Source organism: Mytilus galloprovincialis, chromosome 12, assembly GCF_965363235.1.
Source record: "Mytilus galloprovincialis chromosome 12, xbMytGall1.hap1.1, whole genome shotgun sequence".
Classification (NCBI taxonomy): domain Eukaryota; kingdom Metazoa; phylum Mollusca; class Bivalvia; order Mytilida; family Mytilidae; genus Mytilus; species Mytilus galloprovincialis.
In genome coordinates, this window is record NC_134849.1 from 71,248,312 (window position 1) to 71,266,677 (window position 18,366).

The following is an 18,366-nucleotide window of genomic DNA, read 5'->3' on the forward strand; positions in this document are numbered from 1 at the left end:
TTTTAAGGCCCTGCCCCCTAGGTCATGGTCAAGTGAATTTGAATTAATTAGCAAATTTGAATATTAAGTTGTCTGCTTAAGTTAGTTTGATAGACACTACTTGCGATAGATCATTGATAGTTTGTATGAAGTTGCATTATACCATCAGTAGTTTATTATTACTTAATTATTAGTTAAAATTTGCAAAATATAGAGAAAATAACCTAAAATATGCAGAAATGACTGAAACCATGCGATGTCATTGCAAGTACTTAAATTTATCACCACTAACTCATATTGGAAACCAAAATTTCAAGAATTTTCAAATATTTTAGATCATCAATAAGAGCTTCCTTCTAGAAAACAACTGTTTACTTAAGATTTGAAAACAATGCATTACATGCTGTTTTTATAAAGTTCTAAATTTCCACTTTACAAACGTGGAATAACATATTTGTGTTTAACTTTCTTTATTATTTTTTTTTTGTAATTTTGTAGCATGTAATTGAGAGAAATCGAAAAGTAATCATGTACATTTGTGTACATACAAAAATCAGAGTAATCGATTATTATTCGAATACACAAAAATCCTTCAGGTAATCGATTATTAATCGATTACATTTGTCAGTAATCATGCCCATCCCTGATTCAGTACATTAGAGGCTCTGTCCCCTAGGTCATGATCCAGTGCTCTTTGAATTAATTAGCATGTTAAGTTTTCTGCTTAAGTTAGATTGATAGAAACAACTTTCAATAGATAATGATACTTGCTATTACGTTACATTACTGTCTGTACATCTCAGTTTGTCAACCATTTTCAGGTCCTGTCCACTAGATCATGGTCCAGCGACTGTATAAATAAGCAATGTTGTTGTCCATCAGATTGTTTTTTATCAGAATGTTATGCCTACGGAAGAGACATATCTCTATGCCAACAGTTTATTTATCTATGATATGATATCTCACAGAATTAAGGAATATTATCATTACACTATTTTTTTTGTTATTTATAATAATCTTTTTAAATTGACATTTTGTCACATGCCTTTCTTTGGATGTTATCTCGAATGCGAATTAGAGGTTTTCCAGCAGCAAAATGTAGATCAATGCTTCATCAAAATTGTGTCTTTTTCGAAATTTTCTGTGAATCTTTGTAAAATTTCTGATATACGTTTTATTATCGGTAATTTGTACATTTTTCCCTTGATGTGTACTCGCTGATAATGTCAGTATCAGTGGACTAGCCGTGATATAAAAATTATTGGGTTAGTACGCAAATGACATGCGCGAATGCAACGCGTAAGGATCTACTTTCCCCTTTCATTCACAAAATTGCGCGTGATTTTTATCGCAGAAACGCACGAGAATTTTGGCGAATGAAACACTTGACATTGATTATAACTTTCACAAAGTTAGTTTAGCCTTTTTTGTTGTGTAAATGTGAACAGAAAATGCATGAAAAGGCCGGAAAAAAAGCGTTATCTATAACTGATATATGAAGTACGTACAACTCAGTAACACATCGTCCATGGTGTTCCAATCTCGAGTTTTTATTCATACAATACCTGGTGCTGTTCCAAGTAGTTTTCTTTTTCTATTTCTTGAGAAGTATTTGTTTTACCTGTTCAGTCACTATAAAGTGTTACAATTCATATTTAAACGCAACACATAAATAGTGACCAAAAAGGTACCGCTATCGCATTAGACTATAGAGAAGCTAGAAAATAATAAAATTTACGCAATTCGACATTTTTGTGGGAATGTAGGACCATCATATACAATTTTAAAAGATGTGGTTTCATTGTCAATTTAAAGACAGATATTCATAGAACAAAGAACAAAAAAGTGAACTTATTCATATGCGGATCTAGGATAAATTTTAAAAAGGGGGTAACCGGGGCACCATCTATTAAAATGTTTGAAATAATAATGAAGTAGACAATAAATGAGCTTGTTCAGATAATTTACAAATTACAGTCAGCTTTAAGTAAAATATAATTATAACTTGACGTCGTTGAACTTAAAAATGACGATCGGTGAAAAATCTGCTAATTCATATCGTATTATTCTAATGTTCTGACTTACTTGCTCGAGGGGGGATAGGATCTTAATCGAAGAGAAGCTCTACTGTGATAGTCGACTTTGGTATGTATTTAACCCATATTGATAGGATTTCAAACTCCTGTGATTTAAATTCGGGACCTCGTGATTTCGTGTTTTTGACCCGGGATTTCGGGATCAGGACCCTCCTACCCCCTCTATGATGATGCTTTGTGAAAAATAAAGAAATCTGACTTACCGGTATGCTATCATTATATTTGCCATTGTTAAAGTCATGTCCAAAGCAGAATATAAATGAAACACATGCAATAATTCCTTTTCAATACGTTGTGCAAGAGAACGCCATGTTTAGCACTGTGACAAAATTTCAAATGACGTAATGCAGCCTGTGACGTCAAGTGTGATTCGCCGTGATTCGACGCGAAAAAGAAGTTCGTTTGTTATTTTCTCTATTATTGTAGTAATTTTTATTTTTTTTTGAATTACCGATAAACAGAATAAAGGACTTTTTGTTTTTGATACTGACTTTATCACAGAAAATATCAGGCTCGCCCTTCGGGCTCACCTGCTATTTTACTGTGATAAAGTCAGTATCAAAAACAAAAAGTCCTTTATTCTATATGTATAAATCAAACTAAGAGTTCCGACTCGATTCTGCTAGCTAATGCTGCTATATCATGTGAAGGTATTGATATACAATGTTTTGTGATTTCCCACGAGACAGCTATCCACCAAAGACCAAAAGACGAGGGTTTAATTAAACAATTACAACTCACTGTTTGCCTTCAAAATGATACAAAAACCACACTGTCGCATGGTGGTTCAAGTTTATTTTATACTGGGATCTCTCGTTTTTTTAATATTATTGTAATTTTCTATTGATAGGAACCAATGGAGAAACTGAAATCCATGCAAGACTCTTGAAACCATTCAAAGGAACAATTGAAGCATCAGTAGAAGGATCTCATAAAGCTGTTAAGGAAAACACACCATCAACAAGTTTTGATGAATCAGAGACAGTAACCCAGCAGCCTAAAAAAATGTTACCTTCAGTTACCACTGAATCTGAAGTTGAACCTCCAGTAACCACTGAATCTCAAGTTGAACCTCCAGTAATCTTGCAGCAACGAAACCAAGCATTAGAACAAGCAAAAATGGAAATTGAAGCCATGCTTAAATCTAATGTTGATTTACATGACAAAGAGGAGTATGCCACATTATTGTTATGGGATTTTGCAGGAGATGAAGAATTTTACCACACACATCAAACTTTTTTATCACAAGATGCGATTTATCTTGTCGTAACAAAACTCAATGAGGCTGACGACAAAAAAGCAAAAGGTAATATATCATATACACTTATATGCGGCCAAGCTTAGCGAAAGGTAGTGCGTGCAAGGTAATCAGTCAAACAAACTTTATTAGATTAACTCGTAAAGGAATGATCGTTTTCATTGGCCAATTCAAACCTTGGCCCTCACACCTGCGAAAATAGAACACGCGTACTATAAGTGAATGGACTGATCAGTATTCAAGTAGCCGGTCAAGGTTGTTATAACCTCCATCGTCGTATGCACGTACATTATTGTGTTCTTGATTATCCCATAGCAATTCTAGCTTTTCAATGATACATGTATGTGCATGTAAAATTATATATTCACTCTGTGGACAAAGTTTTTAAAATTTTAATAACTTTCTTAAACTATCCTTGATTTCTACTAAACTATGACAGAAGCTTGTTAATGGTCATAAGATAGTATCCAGAAATAAATTTTGTAAAAGACAAAATTACTGTTTTTCAGTATTTTATTGATAAATGGACTTGGTTTTTCTGCCAGTTAACATTACATTCACTCTGTGGTTAACGTTTTTGTCGAGTGAGCCTATGACTTTTGTCACATTATTGTAGAGTGTACATGTCTAGCTGGCAGGTGTCATCTGACTTTGACCTCATTTTCATGGTTTAGTGGTCAAAGTTAAGTTTTTGAGTTTTGATCTTTTTTTTATAATACTATATGCAATAGGTCAACTATATTTGGTGTATGGAAATATTTTATGATCTATAAGTCAGTCGTGCAGGTTTGATTTGACCTTGACCTAATTTTCATAGTACATTGCTCAGTGTTAAGTGTTTGTGTTTTGGTCTGTTTTTGTTAAACTATAAGGTGTAATAACACCATTAATTTTTCCCTATTAGTCTTTGTTAAATTGGCACTTTTAAAAAAATTGTACAGCATTTACCTTTATTTCAACCAAAGAAATACTTTGCATGTGTAAAGTTCATTCCTTTCCAGTGATACAGTGAAAATTTCACATTACATTTCATTGCATATAAGAAAGTAACCACCGCCGGAAGTAAACAACCCAATTTTTACACTGTTATTTACTGGTTACCTGCTTTGGTAACTATGTAACCTTAACATTCCAAAATATTTTATAAGACCATCAAATAAAAAAAGAATGATTATTTCAGACATCCAACATACATATTTACGACTCAGAAAAATTTAAGTGCATTGAAATGCAGGGTTAATTTTCTACAACTGTCAAATTCAAGGGAATATTTTTTTAGGCCTACTTTCGTATGCAACCGGATGTGACGTACCATGATTTGGTGGTATTACACCTAAAGAACACCTAAATGTCAAATAAACTTTATGTTATTTTTTTCCCTCCAATTGCAAGTTATTTCAAGCATAACTGTCAAGTTTTGTCTCAGTCAGAACTATAGTTTCAGAGAAAATCACTATAATGTAAGGCCATATCCTACGGCAATTTCAGTCTAATTTCTTCAAAAAATCCTAATTTCAGTGTATCATTATAAAATGCAGTGTTGACTAATATCTGATCATAAACTCATGATCTATGCATTCAAACAATTAAATAGAATACAAAAGACAACTTTAAGATGATAAACAATTTTATTGCACCTTTTAGAGTTCATTTGAAGGTTTGTTTTGGTCTGTTTTGGTCCATTTTTCCTCCTTCTTTCCTTTTTCATCAACACATTGATATCTTTTGTCTAAAAAATAAAACAAATGTGATTATTTTCCTACAAAAATTAAATTGATGTAATGTTAAATCAATAATTAAAGTGTTTTAGCTAAAAGAACTGACTCTATAAATGTTAACAGTCTACACGGAAGTTTCTATAAGCCCTTATGTGTAACTTGAGTTTTTGGTCTGACCCCCTAGTGTGACAAATAACGGTTCCCTTTCAGTCAATCATTTATTGCTACTGGTATCAAAGTCTTTTTATTTACTCATAACTGTATATTTCTAATGGATTTACACAAAAAGTCCACTTTCTTGTATTTTACATTAGAAAATGGGGAGAAAGAGTAATAAAAAAATACCTCAAAATGTTTTTAAAAAGGGTTATGTCCCTTGGAATGCTGGTACAAAAAATAATTGGTAAGAATTATAAAGTTTAAGTATGTGAGACTGGATTCTGATGTGTATAAATCCAGGACAAATAAGTGTTTAGATGAGTTATTGTCTGTGCAAAATGTAGACGGCACAATGGCAAATTGTAAACTTTTGCGGCCAAAACAAAAAAACCTTAATGATGGTTGATACATACTTTAATGCTGAAGTGTCATCTGCAGACCAATTCACATATAAGATTTTTCAACAGAATGCTCTTCAGAACATGGTTAACACTGAAATAAAAAATTCACATGTTGTATAAACAAAACTGTAAGGGTAATTTAAAATTTAACACAGTAATCTAAATACAGCTTCGTCTGTCTATGCATTTGACTTAGAAAACACCCGTAAACCCCCATTTCAATGCAATTTTACCTCAAACGTGCTTTCTGTGTCTAAATCCATTCCAAATAGTCCATGTTTACAATGTATGAACTGGTTTATTAATAACTTTTAAAAATGAAAGTACAATAGGGTCACGAGTGCACATTTAGTTTCCCTAAATAGGTGTAATACCACAATTGATTTTTCCCTATTAGTCTTTGTTAAATTGGCACTTTTAAAAAAATTGTACAGTATTTACCTTTATTTCAACCAAAGAAATACTTTGCATGTGTCAAAGTTCAATCCTTTCCAGTGATACAGTGAAAATTTCACATTACATTTCATTGCATATAAGAAAGTAACCACCGCCGGAAGTAAACAACCCAATTTTTACACTGTTATTTACTGGTTACCTGCTTTGGTAACTATGTAACCTTAACGTTCCAAAATATTTTATAAGACCATCAAATAAAAAAAGAATGATTATTTCAGACATCCAACATACATATTTACGACTCAGAAAATTTTAAGTGCATTGAAATGCAGGGTTAATTTTCTACAACTTTCAAATTCAAGGGAATATTTTTTAAGGCCTACTTTCGTATGCAGCCAGATGTGACGTACCATGATTTGGTGGTATTACAGTATAAGCAATAGGTTATATATAACTATATTTGTTGTATGGAAGAATTGTTAGCTGTACGTGCCTGCATGGCATGGTTCATCTGACCTTGACCTCATTGTCATGGTTCATTGGTCAATGTTTAGTTTTCTTGGTTAATGTTGGGTTATGTGACAGTTGTAATAAAGCTTTATATTTAGGACTATCAACATAATATCAATGATTAGGAAAGAAAGGCGAGACTTTTTAGTGTGTGTACACTTGTTAAAATTTTAATAACTTTTTTAAACTATACTGGATTTCTACCAAACTTGGACAGAAGCTTGTTATTGATCATAAGATAGTATCCAGAAATAAATTTTGTAAAAAAAACAATCCTGTTTTTCAGAATTTTATCTATAAATGGACTTAGTTTTTCTGCCAGTTAACATTACATATTCACTCTGTGGTTAAAGTTTTTAAAATTTTAATAACTTTTTTAAACTATCCTTGATTTCCACCAAACATGGACAGAAGCTTGTTAATGATCATAAGATAGTATCCAGAAATAAATTTTGTAAAAAAACAATCCTGTTTTTCAGTATTTTATTTATATATGGACTTAGTTTTTCTGCCAGTTAACATTACATATTCACTCTGTGGACAAAGTTTTTAAAATTTTAATAACTTTCTTAAACTTTCCTTGATTTCTACTAAACTAGAACAGAAGCTTGTTAATTATCATAAGATAGTATTATAAAAATAAATTTTGTAAAAGACAAAATTCCTGTTTTTCAGTATTTTATTGATAAATGAACTTGTTTTTTCTGCCAGTTAACATTACATTCACTCTGTGGTTAAAGTTTTTGTCGAGCGAGCCTATGACTTTTGTCGCATGATTGTAGGGTGTACATGTCTAGCTGGCAGGTGTCATCTGACTTTGACCTCATTTTCATGGTTTAGTGGTCAAAGTTAAGTTTTTGAGTTTTGGTCTTATTTTATAATACTATATGCAATAGGTCAACTATATTTGGTGTATGGAAATATTTTATGATCTATAAGTCAGTCGTGCAGGTTTGATTTGACCTTGACCTAATTTTCATGGTACATTGCTCAGTGTTAAGTGTTTGTGTTTTGGTCTGTTTTTATACGACCGCAAATTTTGAAAAAATTTTCGTCGTATATTGCTATCACGTTGGCGTCGTCGTCGTCGTCGTCGTCCGGCGTCCGAATACTTTTAGTTTTCGCACTCTAACTTTAGTAAAAGTGAATGGAAATCTATGAAATTTTAACACAAGGTTTATGACCACAATAGGAAGGTTGGTATTGATTTTGGGAGTTTTGGTCCCAACATTTTAGGAATTAGGGGCCAAAAAGGGCCCAATTAAGCATTTTCTTGGTTTTCGCACTATAACTTTAGTTTAAGTTAATAGAAATCTATGAAATTTTGACACAAGGTTTATGACCACAAAAGAACGGTTGGGATTGATTTTGGGAGTTTTGGTCTCAACAGTTTAGGAATTAGGGGCCAAAAAAGGGTCCAAATAAGCATTATTCTTGGTTTTCGCACAATAACATTAGTTTAAGTAAATAGAAATCAATGAAATTTAAACACAATGTTAATGACTACAAAAGGAAGGTTGGTATTGATTTTGGGAGTTTAGGTCCCAACAGTTTAGGAATTAGGGGCCAAAAAGGGACCCAAATAAGCATTTTTCTTGGTTTTCGCACCATAACGTTAGTAAAAGTAAATAGAAATCTATGAAATTTAAACACAAGGTTTATGACCATAAAAGAAAGGTTGGGTTTGATTTTGGGAGTTTTGGTCCCAACATAATAAGGGGCCCAAAGGGTCCAAAATTAAACTTTTGTTTGATTTCATCAAAATTGAATAATTGGGGTTCTTTGATATGCTGAATCTAACTGTCATGACTGTGTATGTAGATTCTAAACTTTTGGTCCCGTTTTCAAATTGGTCTACATTAAGGTCCAAAGGGTCCAAAATTAAACTTAGTTTGATTTTGACAAAAAATGAATCAGTTAGGTTCTTTGATATGCTGAATCTAAAAATGTACTTAGATTCTTGATTATTGGCCCAGTTTTCAAGTTGGTCCAAATCGGGGTCCAAAATTAAACTTTGTTTGATTTCATCAAAAATTGAATAAATGGGGTTCTTTGATATACCAAATCTAACTGTGTATGTAGATTCTTCATTTTTGGTCCTGTTTTCAAATTGGTCTACACTAAAGTCCAAAGGGTCCAAAATTAAACTTAGTCTGATTTTAACAAAAATTGAAATCTTGAAGTTCTTTGATATGCTGAATTCAAAAATGTACTTAGATTTTTTATTATGGGCCCAGTTTTCAAGTTGGTCCAAATCAGGATCTAAAATTATTATATTAAGTATTGTGCAATAGCAAGTCTTTTCAATTGCACAGTATTGCGCAATGGCAAGAAATATCTAATTGCACAATATTGTGAAATATCAAAAAAAAAATTAATTAGAGTTATCTTTCTTTGTCCAGAATAGTAAGCAAGAAATATCTAATTGCAAAATATTGTGCAGTAGCAAGATTTTTTTTTAATTGGAGTTATCTTTCTTTGTCCAGAATCAACTTAAATCTTTGTTATATACAATATACAATGTATATTCACTTTTTACTACCAACTGATAAATTAAAATAATCTTTACCATTCAGTGATAACAAGCAGTTTTTTTACATCTTAATATTTTATGATGTATTTAAATGAGTAGTTATTGTTGCAAACTCCATTAGAAATTTTAATTGAGATTAGTTTTGGAATAAGGGAAAGGGGGATGTGATTAAAAAAATTGGGTTCAATTTTTCTCATTTGAAATTTCATAAATAAAAAAGAAAATTTCTTCAAACATTTTTTTGAGAGGATTAATATTCAACAGCATAGTGAATTGCTCTAAGAGAAACAAAAATTTTAAGTTCATTAGAACACATTCATTCTGTGTCAGAAACCTATGCTGTGTCAACTATTTAATCACAATCCAAATTTAGAGCTGAATCCAGCTTGAATGTTGTGTCCATACTTGCCCTAACCGTTCAGGGTTCAACCTCTGCGGTCGTATAAAGCTACGCCCTGCGGAGCATCTGGTTGTTAAACTATGAGCAATAGGTTATATATAACTATATTTGTTGTATGGAAGAAATATTAGCTGTACGTGCCTGCCTGGCATGGTTCATCTGACCTTGACCTCATTTTCATGGTTCATTGGTCAATGTTTAGTTTTCTTGGTTAATGTTGGGTTATTTGACAGTTGTAATAAAGCTTTATATTTATGATTATCAACATAATATAAATGATATGAAAGAAGACGAGACTTTTTAGTGTGTGCACACTTGTTAAAATTTTAATAACTTTTTTAAACTATCCTGTATTTCTACCAAACTTGGACAGAAGCTTGTTAATGATCATAATATAGTATCCAGAAATAAATTTTGTAAAAAAAACAATCCTGTTTTTCAGTATTTTATCTATAAATGGACTTAGTTTTTCTGCCAGTTAACATTATATATTCACTCTGTGGTTAAAGTTTTTAATAACTTTTTTAAACTATCCTTGATTTCCACCAAACTTGGACAGAAGCTTGTTAATGATCATAAAATAGTATCCAGAAATAAATTTTGTAAAAAAACAATCCTGTTTTTCAGTATTTTATTGATAAATGGACTTGGTTTTTCTGCCAGTTAACATTACATTCACTCTGTGGTTAAAGATTTTGTCGAATGAGCCTGTGACTTTTGTCGCATGATTGTAGGGTGTACATGTCTGGCTGGCAGGTGTCATCTGACTTTGACCTCATTTTTATGGTTTAGTGGTCAAAGTTAAGTTTTTGAGTTTTGGTCTTTTTTAATAATACTATATGCAATAGGTCAACTACATTTGGTGTATGAAAATATTTTATGATCTATATGTCAGTCGTACAGGTTTGATTTGACCTTGACCTAATTTTCTCGGTTCATTGCTCAGTGTTAAGTGTTTGTGTTTTAGTCTGTTTTTGTTAAACTATAACATGTATAAGCAATAGGTTATTATAACTATATTGGTTGTATGGAAGAATTGTTAGCTGTACGTGCCTGCCTGGCATGGTTCATCTGACCTTGACCTCATTTTCATGGTTCATTGGTCAATGTTTAGTTTTCTTGGTTAATGTTAGGTTTATGTGACAGTTGTAATAAAGCTTTATATTTAGGACTATCAACATAATATCAATGATTAGTAAAGAAGGCGAGACATGTCAGCGTGTTAAAATTTTAATAACTTTCTTAAACTATCCTGGATTTCTACCAAATTTGGACAGAAGCTTGTATATAATCAAAAGCTAGTCTCTAGAAGAAAATTTTGTAAAAATATATTTCCTGTTTTTTAGTATGTTACTTATATATGGGCTTAGTCTTTCTTCCAGTTAACATTACATACAGTCTGCAGTTAAAGTTCTTAAAACATTTATAAGATTCATAAGGTAGGCGAGACACTAGGTTCCGCGGAACTCTTACAAATTTTTGTTAAACAAATTATCCAATCATTTCTATGCTAGTAAGTAATTTTGTTTACTTCGAAACAGTGACAAATCTGCTGAATCAAATATTATGCTATATGAAAAATAATGAAATCTGCTTACTGGTATTTTAGCATTATATTCTGCATTAATTTAGACATGTTCAAAGCAGATATAATAAACGCATCCAATAAGTTCAATACTTTTGTGCACAAGATAATGCAATGTTCACTGCGCTATGACAGAGTTCCAAATGACGTGATGTTGCTTGTGATTTGCCATGAATTGACTCAATAAAGTAGTTAATTTTTTTGTTGTCTCTATTATTTAAGTGAATTTCATTTTTTTTAATAATTACAAAATACCTTTGGACTCAACTTATATTTAGACAACTGTCTGTTGTTATATACAACCTGTACGATTATGAGTCTGACATATTGTATAGATAACTGTCTGTTGTTATATACAACCTGTACGATTATGAGTCTGACATATTGTATAGATAACTGTCTGTTGTTATATACAACCTGTACGATTAAGAGTCTGACATATTGTATAGACAACTGTCTGTTGTTATATACAATCTGTACGATTAAGAGTCTGCCATATTGTATAGACAACTGTATGTTGTTATATACAACCTGTACGATTAAGAGTCTGACATATTGTATAGACAACTGTATGTTGTTATATACAACCTGTACGATTAAGAGTTTGACATATTATATAGACAACTGTATGTTGTTATATACAACCTGTACGATTAAGAGTCTGACATACTGTATAGACAATTGTATGTTGTTATATACAACCTGTACGATTAAGAGTCTGACATATTGTATAGACATCTGTCTGTTGTTATATACAACCTGTACGATTAAGAGTCTGACATATTGTATAGACAACTGTATGTTGTTATATACAACCTGTACGATTAAGAGTCTGACATATTGTATAGACAATTGTATGTTGTTATATACAGCCTGTATGAATAAGAGTCTGACATATTGTATAGACAATTGTATGTTGTTATATACAACCCGTACGATTAAGAGTCTGACATATTGTATAGACAACTGTCTGTTGTACGATTAAGAGTCTGACATATTGTATAGACAATTGTATGTTGTTATATACAACCTGTACGATTAAGAGTCTGACATATTGTATAGACAATTGTATGTTGTTATATACAACCTGTACGATTATGAGTCTGACATATTGTATAGACAATTGTATGTTGTTATATACAACCTGTACGATTAAGAGTCTGACATATTGTATAGACAATTGTATGTTGTTATATACAACCTGTACGATTAAGAGTCTGACATATTGTATAGACAATTGTATGTTGTTATATACAACCTGTACGATTAAGAGTCTGACATATTGTATAGACAATTGTATGTTGTTATATACAACCTGTACGATTAAGAGTCTGACATATTGTACAGACAATTGTATGTTGTTATATACAACCTGTACGATTAAGAGTCTGACATATTGTACAGACAATTGTATGTTGTTATATACAACCTGTACGATTAAGAGTCTGACATATTGTATAGACAATTGTCTGTTGTTATATACAACCTGTACGATTAAGAGTCTGACATATTGTATAAACAATTGTATGTTGTTATATACAACCTGTACGATTAAGAGTCTGACATATTGTATAGACAATTGTATGTTGTTATATACAACCTGTACGATTAAGAGTCTGACATATTGTATAAACAATTGTATGTTGTTATATACAACCTGTACGATTAAGAGTCTGACATATTGTATAGACAACTGTCTGTTGTTATATACAACCTGTACGATTAAGAGTCTGACATATTGTATAGACAATTGTATGTTGTTATATACAACCTGTACGATTAAGAGTCTGACATATTGTATAGATAACTGCCTGTTGTTATATACAACCTGTACGATTAAGAGTCTGACATATTGTATAAACAATTGTATGTTGTTATATACAACCTGTACGATTAAGAGTCTGACATATTGTATAGACAACTGTCTGTTGTTATATACAACCTGTATGATTTAGAGTCTGACATATTGTATAAACAATTGTATGTTGTTATATACAACCAATTTGTTTTTAAGGGCAATGTGTTCTGATCTTTACATTGGTATGATTAAGGCCCACAGAAATTATGGGCTTCATGGTCGATAAAAGTATTAAATCCATTCAGAAAACAATTTGATGAAAGAAAAATTTGCATAATATCAAAGAAAAATTGGTTCTTAAAACATTAATAAAACTTCAACCTGACAACCTCAGTAGCAATGTCATAAGGTCTTTTCAAATGAACTTTGGTAAAACAAACATCTAAATTACCCACAAAATATATATAAGTCACAATAATGAAATGTGACCAGTCCATTATAAAGGACAATGAAACTGTCCACAAATAAGTCTTGGTTTCTTGTCATTCTATCGTCCACCGCCACTATGGTAGAAGAAGCATCTAAATTACTCACAAAATATTTTACTCACTATAATAAATGTGACCTGTCAATTAGAAAAAAAAATATCTCTCTTATTTACCTAGCAGTCTGCTGATTGTAAATTCAACTTTTCATCATACTATCAAATGAGGTGAATGTACCAAAGGGATCTGACAATTACATGGCAAAAAAAAAAAAAAAACAACAACATAGAACTAAAGACAAAGCAACATGATCCCCACTAAAACTGGGGGTGATATCGGGTGCCTTTGAAGGGTAGGTAGTTCCTGCTTCACATGTTGCACCCGTCGTGTTGTTCACGGAAGTATACATTGTGTGTAAACAAAACTTTATTAAGTGATGTCATAATCAGGGAAAAAAGGACAGGATTGTAGTTACGACTATTGGAACATATTTATCATCATTGGTGAAACAGACATTCCATAATAGTCGACCAACTTGTGATGGAGTCCATAAAATGTTCCATGGGATAACTTTAACCTGAACACTTGGACCCCATGTTTCAAAGGTTATCATGATTGGAAATGCAAGCTCTGGCAAATCTTCATGACTGAGATACATTTACCCCATATGGAGACCCTCTGGACACAATATAATTAATCAAAGTACTGAAGTACTGACATCGGATGACCACCAGTTCTTGTTGATTGTCACAAGCACTTGTCTCAGGAAAAAAAATCACATCTCTATACTTGAAAGTGAGATAAATGTACAGAGATATATTTTTTTCTGAGACAAGTTCGTGCTTGGATGATGCATAAATGACAGGGACTTCAACCTCAATGTAATCATATTGTAGTGATACAAATCAGTATACTCTGTTTGTTGTTATATATTATATAAATATTTGCACATAACAGTTACATATATATATAATTTTCATCCATTTGTATATCTTTTTGTTCTACTAGTGCAGTGCAAGTGCATGATGGACACTCGTCTGTAATAATTCGATCTTATAGATTGGATTTGAGTAGGCATTCATATTTTCCTGCAAAACGTTCTATTCTCGAGATATTCTTCCGCATGCGTTAACACAATTTTTATGTATGTCAGTGCATATACATTAATGATTTTTTACTTATATATATATTAAAAACGACAAAACATTTTTATATTATTAATTTGTGTTCTAAAAAAATATTTTTATGAGTGTTCATTGAAGAAATGAATTTCTAACAAGCGATAAGGAATGTTATTTTGCACTCGATAATGTCCGCGTATTTATACTATGGGTTACCAGTCAAAAGCGAAAGTCAAATCTCTGTGGCAACAATACATCGGAATGCCCTTACCGTCATCGTGATGTAAAAACCAGTAAATATGACTTGAAGTGTAAGATAGATGTGCTGATGAAAAGTCTTTGCTTTGTAGAGATGTTTCAGTTGTGGATGAACTCAATACATTGCTACTGTAGTACCACTGAAGTGCTTGGAAGTATTGAAGAGAAGAATAAGTGTCTTTATCCACCAGTGGTTCTTGTTGGTACACATAAAGACAAAGTTGAGGCTTCTGAGGAAGTAAAGGTATATATTAGTATACATATTATGCACAGTTTGTCATCGCAACTCCTCTGAAACCACATAACAGAATTTCATAAAACTTTGTAGATAATAAGGACATACTTTGTAGATGTGCATATTGACAGGAATTATGATTAAACTTTTTTTTCTAGGAGTTATGCTCCTTCGCTTTGAACTTAAACTTTTTGCCATAAAGTACTAAACAGTCCGTCTGTCAGTCCTGTTCTTGTCATCTAAACTCCTTTGAATTTTTATACCCCAAGCAACAAAGGGGTATAATGTTTTTAACCCGTCCGTCCGTCTGTTTGTCTGTCCGTTCGTCAGTCCTGTTCTTGTCATCTAAACTCCTTTGAATTTTTATACCCCAAGCAACAAGAGGGTATAATGTTTTTAACCCTTTCGTCAGTCTGTTTGTCTGTCCGTTCGTCAGTCCTGTTCTTGTCATCGCAACTCCTCTGAAACCACACAACATAATTTCATGAAACTTTGTAGATAGTAAGAACATACTATGTAGATGTGCATATCGACAGGAAATTACTATTGAATTTTTTTCTAGGAGTTATGCCCCTTTAACTTAAATATTCTACTGCAACAGTCTGTCATCTCAACTTCTGAAACCACACAACAGCATTTTATGAATCTTTGTAGATAATAAGGACATACTATGTAGATGTGCATGTCGACAGGAAATTACGATTCAATTTTTTTTTCTAGGAGTTATGCTCCTTCGCTTTGAACTTAAACTTTTTGCCATAAAGTACTAAACAGTCCGTCTGTCAGTCCTCACTCAGTTCTTGTCATTGCAACTCCTTTGAATTTTTATACCCTAAGCAACAAAGTTGCAAAGGGTATACTGTTTTTGACCCGTCCATCTGTCCGTCCGTTCTTCCGTCTGTATGTCTGTCCGTTCGTCAGTCCTGTTCTTGTCATCGCAACTCCTCTGAAACCACACAACAGAATTTCATGAAACTTTGTAGATAATTAGGACATACTATGTAGATGTGCATATCGACAGGAAATTACGATTGAATTTTTTTCTAGGAGTTATGCCCCTTTAACTTAGAACTTTGGCCTAAATATTCTACTGCAACAGTTTGTCATCACAACTCCTCTGAAACCACACAACAGCATTTTATGAATCTTTGTAGATAATAAGGACATACTATGTAGATGTGCATGTCGACAGGTATTTTTTTTTTCTCGGAGTTATGCTCTTTGAACTTTGATACTACTGCAACAGTTTGTCATCGCAACTCCTCTGAAACCACACAACAGAATTTCATGAACCTTTGTAGTTAATGAGGACATTATGTGTAAATGTGCATATCCACAAGAAAATTTTTATCAGTTGACTTTTGTAGAGTTATGAGTCTTTGAACTTAGGAATCTGGTGAGATTTTATTGGTCCAGTGACAATGTGGGGGCGTGGGGTATGTGAGCGTGCTCACAAAGGTTCTTTAATTTAATTCCTTGTTTAGTTCACTTCAAACTTTATAGAATGACAAATCATGATATGCAAACATTGCCATTGAAGAAATTTCGTTTTGTTTAGATAATCAGAATCATGACCATGTCACCTTACAAATGTTAACTTTTTAGCTCACCTGACCTGAAAGGTCAAGTGAGCTTTTCTCATCACTTGGCGTCCGTCGTCCGTCGTCCGTAAACTTTTACAAAAATCTTCTCCTCTGAAACTACTGGGGCAAATTCTACCAAACTTGGCCACAATCATCCTGGGGATATCTAGTTTAAAAAATGTGTGGCGTGACCCGTCAAACCAACCAAGATGGCCGCCATGGCTAAAAATAGAACATAGGGGTAAAATGCAGTTTTTGGCTTATAACTCAAAAACCAATGCATTTAGAGCAAATCTGACATGGGGGTAAAATTGTTTATCAGGTGAAGATCTATCTGCCCTGAAATTTTCAGACGAATCGAATAACCTGTTGTTGGGTTGCTGCCCCTTAAATGGTTATTTTAAGGAAATTTTGCAGTTTTTGGTTATTATCTTGAATACTATTATAGATAGAGATAAAATGTAAACAGCAATAATGTTCAGCAGAGTAAGACCTACAAATAAGTCAACATGACCAAAATTGCCAGTCGACCCCTTAAGGAGTTATTGCCCTTTATAGTCAATTTTTAACAACTTTTCATCATTTTTTGTAACTTTTCTAAAAATCTTTTTCTCTAAAACTACTTTGCCAAATTTAATCAAACTTGGCGACAATTATCATTGTGGTTTATAGTTTAAAAAATGTGTCCGATCACCCAGCCTACCAAACAAAATGGCCGACATGGCTAAAATTAGAACATAGTGGTAAAATGCAGTTTTTAGTGGAAGAAGACGTCAAGTCTTCTGAAGACTTAAGGGGCTGACCATTGGCATTGAGTCTCCGTATGCCGCATTCATTTCGTGTATTACAATTTCAAAACAACTTTTTTAAGATTCCTAACACCGATTTTTACACATGATTAGGCATCTGAATCATTTAATTTGTAAATTATGATTGTAAAACAATCACTATCGTAAATATGACCCTTTTATTTATGTAAATTATTAGATTTCATCTCATCCACATGAACGTTATTTGTTTACTTGTAACAGGATGTTTTAACTGTCGATATTTGTATTACGCATGCGTGAATTTGGTATCGGGACAACTCGCCCTGTTTACAAGTTCGCCCTTGAAGTTACGAATTTGCAATCCTGCAGACAAGAAGATTTAGTTTTTATATAAATAAAAAGGATATATAAAGTCTTGTCTTTATTCATGGTTTTCCTATGTCATGTGAATTTGATGCCCTTCGTAACATACATGTGAACCTCCCGTTTAGGAGAAAAAACTCCCGTGTATGAAATTTTTCAGACGCCATATTTGATCATTTCTTACTACTGTACGGGTGTAATTGACACCTGTGTTAAATTTTACCTGAACATCAAAGAAAATGTATAATTATATGGCTTCACTTGACAGCTTGGGTGTCAAACATACTGGTAATCAACGATGTTTACCTCCGGCTAACTGCCGTTGTGTTATCAAAACGATGTGTATTGGGAATATTGAAATACTTTTTTGTTACTTCCCTTTGTTTTATCCTGTTTTCACTTATTTTGCTTTTAAAAATGTAAATTGTAAAAAGACTATAAATGATTAATATTTTAATCAAATAATCATAAAAGAATGTTGGTTAAATGAATTTAAATGATTTTGGACAAATAAAAAAATTAAAACTTATAAATTATTTTAGCAATCTAGACCTCTTTTCAAGGATTAAATTAAAGTTTATATCAGAAATTTGTTTACAAATAAGAAGTTAACATACAATATGTGCAACTAGACTATTAAAAGGTCTAGTAGTTAGATTAATTCCTAGTAAAATCTTGAAATTTAAATTTGTAAAGGTTAGTATATATTAGATTTTAT

General features: G+C 32.3%; 1 protein-coding gene and 1 long non-coding RNA gene across 2 annotated transcripts in view; one reads left to right on the forward strand and one right to left on the reverse strand.

Moving 5' to 3' along the window:
• Window positions 1–18,366, forward strand: part of LOC143053755 (uncharacterized) — a 213,666-nt gene that overhangs the window by 34,734 nt on the left and 160,566 nt on the right. The gene's annotated exons all lie outside the window — the stretch shown is intronic.
• Window positions 4,943–5,982, reverse strand: LOC143054730 (uncharacterized). Its single transcript, XR_012971806.1, has 3 exons — window positions 5,845–5,982; window positions 5,624–5,702; window positions 4,943–5,062 (listed from the first exon to the last, which is right to left on the reverse strand). It is a non-coding gene; the product is annotated as an uncharacterized LOC143054730 (long non-coding RNA).